This window comes from Lathyrus oleraceus, chromosome 3, assembly GCF_024323335.1.
Source record: "Lathyrus oleraceus cultivar Zhongwan6 chromosome 3, CAAS_Psat_ZW6_1.0, whole genome shotgun sequence".
NCBI classification, from domain to species: Eukaryota; Viridiplantae; Streptophyta; class Magnoliopsida; order Fabales; family Fabaceae; genus Lathyrus; species Lathyrus oleraceus.
Genome location: NC_066581.1, coordinates 510,497,568 through 510,503,262, shown reverse-complemented (window position 1 = coordinate 510,503,262; position 5,695 = coordinate 510,497,568).

Below are 5,695 nucleotides of genomic sequence, written 5' to 3'. Positions count from 1 at the left end.
TCGACTCCAAACACAGATGAGTCGACTCATTCGCCTTGTGTATCGACCCACACCTCCTATGTATCGTTACTTTTAAGGCATAATCTTTATTTTTAAAACTCGTTTAGTATGTATCGACCCATATGCTTGATGTATCGACTCATAAACTTGTTTTTCATGAAAAATCATAATGTTGACTTGTAATGACCTATCAAACCTGATTTTAAGTGTCATATTATGATGATACACATCTAGACATAGACAACAAGATCCAATGTACACAAATACTAAGGTCCTAGTTTTGACATCATCTAAAACATATCTGAGAAGATAATGCACTCACATACTCCCCCTTTTTATGATGGAAAAATTTACGAAGCATTTGGTGTCTTAATCATAACTCCCCCTGAATATGTGCATCTTAAAACCTTGTACTTCTCCCCCTTTAACAACATCAACAAGATACAAAAGGGAAAATGTGAGAAGTGTCATTGAAAATTCACAGCAACATATAAATCACTCAGAGGCATTGCAAAGATAAAATATTCAACTATAATGTGCACTAACATAGAATTACGTCAAATTGAAACAAAGCATAAACATAAATGCACAACCAAATCAGGAAAAAAAAGAGATGAAATTCATTACAAATTAGTCATAAGAAGGTCACAATAGAACAACATAATAATAAACATAAAAAAACATGAAAACAAAAATGCATGCATAAGAACATCCATAATTAAGCTCAACTAATGACCACAACCATGACCTCTATGATCCCTAACTTCAGGTCTCCAACCCCGGTACCAAGCAACACCTTCGCCTCCACACTCATAATCCAAGAAATCACACATCTCCTTATACAATTGTTGATAATGATGGTGATTGTCATTTTGATAATGAATCATGTTGTTGATGTCAGTTTAAGTAACACCATGATTGAATGCCATATTTTGACGGATCTCATTAAACTGCTCTATAACATATGAGGCAAAGCTGTTAAAATTGTTGTCTTGGGAAGTCAAATGTTCATGGACCAATCTGGAGCACTCCTCTTGAGCAACTTCAAACGTGTCACGCCTACGTGACTTCTCTTTGTGGCGCTCCCGTTGCTCATCTCAAGATTATGCATGAACCATCTATCATCATACCCATAAAGTAGCATATACTTATCACAACTTATAATTGTTAAACACAACATATACTCACAAATCATTCAAACTTGGAAATTCGTCTAACAAGGCACAACCATGTTGTAGCTCTGTATGTTAGCTTTCCAATTCTTTGAATCGCACCTCAATTCGAGTTCTGAAACTCAAGTTATAACCAAAATCGTATTTACGCCTACTTAAGGCTCATGGCGGGTTACCCGTCATGGCCATGATGCACGCCATGGACCTACGACGCCCACCATCGACCTGTAGAATGTAAAATTACATTTTCTGCTATGAAGTTCATATCGAAACTCCAATTTTTCATTCCAGGTACTTAAATCGATCAGAAAACAACAAAGAATCAACATATTAACATGACATAACCTATATCTATCAATTAACAAGCATAATTATCAATTATTCCCCATTTTTATCATGATCCCAAAACCTTCAAACCCAACAATGGTGAACACATATTAATACATCAAAATAGAAAACCTCATACAGGCATATACACAAATTTCATCATGAAAAACAGATTACAAAACCAATTGATTACCAAATTTCAGATTCACATGTAAACACAACAAAACATGCACAATCATACAATCTCATCGGAGGTTAAAAATTCCTCAATTTTATCCCTTAAGCATATACTCGTTATCGAATCCATTCTCCTCCCTTACCTCAAATCCTAGTAAACAATAGCAAATTTTTTGTCTTTTATTGTTCTTCCCTTCTCTCCAAGCTCTAATCTTCTATCTCCCTTGTGCCTCTAATCCCTTTTTCACGTACTGACAAAAAATTCTAAACCTAGGTTATCTCTTAACCTTATATATTTAGGATAATATATTCATAATAATAATTTCCTCCTTCATTATATAATACTTTTACTCATTGCTCCCCTCTATTCTCTTAATTTATAAATTGAACATAACTTTCCTCTCCTCTATTCTCTTAATTTATAAATCGAGCCTAACTCCCTTTTTTTTAATTAACTAAATCTTATAAAATAGTATTATTTTAATTATTAAAGAAAACTTCAATTATTCTAAATAAATTCTACTATCTTCTATTTAGTCTCTACACCCCCACCTCAAGGTTACACATCCCTAACACATCTATTAATTTAATTATTGCACATAATAATTAAATTGAATCACATATAATAACCATTCAAAAACTGGTGTGTTACATGTTCTATTTTTTTTTGTCTGTTTGAGATCTCTCTTGGTTCTGTAGTTGATTGTTGCTATAATTTTGTTACGAGGTTATCATTTTTTCAGATTTTTCTTGAGCAGGAACCATGATTCTATTGTCGTTACTGCTAGTTATGATGTGCTCCATGAGGGGAAGGAACATGACATAGCTTAAAGGCAGAAGACACAGGAGAAAGTCATAGAGCTCCTGAAAGAAGCAGAAAAAGTCAATTGTGAGTCGCATCCAGGAGACAAAGGAAACCCAACCCATAACATTTAATTGGATTTATTTAATCAAATACTTAGTTTTAATTAATTTCTTAAAGTTTTTTACACTTTTATTTTAAATCTATTTATTCTCAAATTTCTAATAACTTTATTTTTAAATAAATATTTTCTAATAACTTTATTTTAATAACTTTATTTTAAATAAATCTATTTATTCTCAAATTTCTAATAACTTTATTTTTAAATGAAATGATAAAAAATTTAAGGGAGAAAAGGGTGAAACAATTTATAAAAGTGACCTAAAGTTAGAACCTATTAATGGTAAGGGAATTATTAAAAATATTTATAGTTATATTAGTGTTACTAACTTTTGTAATTTTATATAGTAAATAAAAATTGAAGATTCCTATTACAAAAAAATAAAAAACATCTCCCTCGTGTATATTCCAAGTTTAAAAATTTTATTTGAACTTATAAGTAAAAAATTAAAAAATAAGATAATTGTTTATAAAAAAACTTAATCACGTAATACTTGTTTTTTAAAAATACTTAATGTTTGTGAAAATGAAAAATAAAATATATGGAGAAATATTTGGAAACAAATTTTTTATTTATTTTTATGTGTTCTTATCTTATTAATTTGTAAATTTGTTCAATAATATAAAATTGAACATTGAAATATAAATATTTGAAAACCAAAATAGTTATGTTTTAGGATCTTTTTCTTAATTTGTAAATTTTTCAAAAGAGATAAATACATTAATATAAAATTGGTGTCCACTCATATGTTTAATAATTTATAAAATTTTCAATTTTCCAAAACAGATAATTGGTGTCCAGATATATATTAAAAACTAAATTAAAGAATTGAAAGATTCGTTATAGGATGACACATCATTATATTAAATTGAGAAGTTTTGTGAAAATAATATATATATATATATATATATATATATATATATATATATATACATATATATATATATATATATATATATATATATATATATATATATATATATATATATATATATATATATATATATATATTATATATAGATATATATATATATATATATATATATATATATATATATATATATATATATAATATAAAAGTGGAAATCAATTTATTCTAAGAATACTTTTTTTTAATTTATTCCCAATTATAATCCTTAAATTAATCTAATCAAATTATTAATTAAGTGAGAAAAAAAACACACATATATATATATATATATATATATATATATTATATATATATATATATATATATATATATATATATATATATATAATATATATATATATAATATTATAGATATATATATATATATATATATATATATATATAATATATATATATATATATATTATTATATATATATATAAAATTTGGAGAAATGAAATGTTTTATTAACTAAAATGACATTAATATCTATCTTACAATTTATACATGTTATAAAGATTCAAACTCTATACCTCAAGATTATAAAGTCCAACAAATAATTTTTATTTTAAGTATTTTTTATAATTTTAGTATTAAAAAAAATCTTACCAAAAAATAAAATGCTTAAAAAAAATTTAATTTTTTAATTTCAATAAAATATTTGAATTTTTCTAAAGTTGTTCAAAATTTGTAATGATATAATATTTTATATTAAACCAATTTAATTTACTAGAAATGCAAATAATGAGTATGGATACTTGTGATTCCACATAGTAGAGGAGGCAAAAGTATGATTAACAAAATTATATTACTTATCAGAATTGCGCTGCACCATTAAACAATTTTAATTGAGTTTAAGGATTCACAAACAATTTCTTTATTAACATGTTAATTATATGAAATAGTTTCTCATATAAACAAGGAGGACAAGAATCTTGAGAGTGAAAAATAAAAAATTCAAAAAAAAAATTGAAAGAAATTCTTACTACAAAATACAAAACAATTTTTTCCCAAAAAAAATCATTGTTTCTAAAAATAAAAATTATTTATAGAAAAAATTTTAAAAAAATAATTTTTCTGAAAATAAAAAATCTATTTTCTTTTAAAGATAAATTTTTTTCTCAAAATATCGTTATTTTTGAAATATATATATATATTATATATATATAATATATATATATATATATATATATATATATATATATATATATATATATATATTATATATATATATATATATATATATATATAATATATATATATATATATATATATAATATATATAGAGAGAGAGAGAGAGAGAGAGAGAGAGAGAGAGAGAGAGAGAGAGAGAGAGAGAGAGAGAGAGAGAGAGAGAGAGAGAGAGAGGAGAGAGAGAGGAAGAGAAGGAGAGAGAGGAGAGAGAGAAGAGAGAGAGAGAAGAGAGAGAGAGAGAGAGAGAGAGAGAGATAGAGAGAGAGAAGAGGAGAGAGAGGAGAGAGAGAGAGAGAGAGAGAGAGAGATGAATTTCTAAAATAAATAAAATTCATAAAAAAATGATTTCAAAAATTAAAATAAAACGAAACTAAAAGAAAAAAAATTCCTAAAAAAATTATCTAATGTTTTTTTTAAAATAATTGTTTTCGGAAAAAAAAATTCAAAAATAAAAAGTATTCTGAGACAAAAATATTTTTTATTCTAAAAAATAAAAAAATATATTCTTTTTCAAAAATAATAAAAAAATTCTGGATATAAAGTATAAACTTTTTAATTTATGAAAAAAAGTTATGAAATTAAATAAGTTAATTTTTCAAAGAGTTCAAAGTATAAATTGATTATAAATTAATTTTAAATTAAATTAAAATAATTCTAACAATTAACTCTATTTTTATTAAAATAGTTATTAGAAACTGAACCAAACCATGGTTTGATTCGGTGTATTTAACGAGCTATAAACACCCCTAACCTATCCATAGACCTGTACAAACATTTGTGTTACATATCTTAGGTGTTAACTCAAATGGAAAAGTTTGATATTGTATCTCAAAGAACAAATTATAAATCATGACACAGAGAATTGTAAATTATAAAAGTCACAATTCTATATAAATAAAATTCAATAAAAAATGACTAATAACAATTATGTTTCATATTATTTGTTTTATTCTCATATTTTTCTGTTATGGATATAGATAGATAAAAAGATC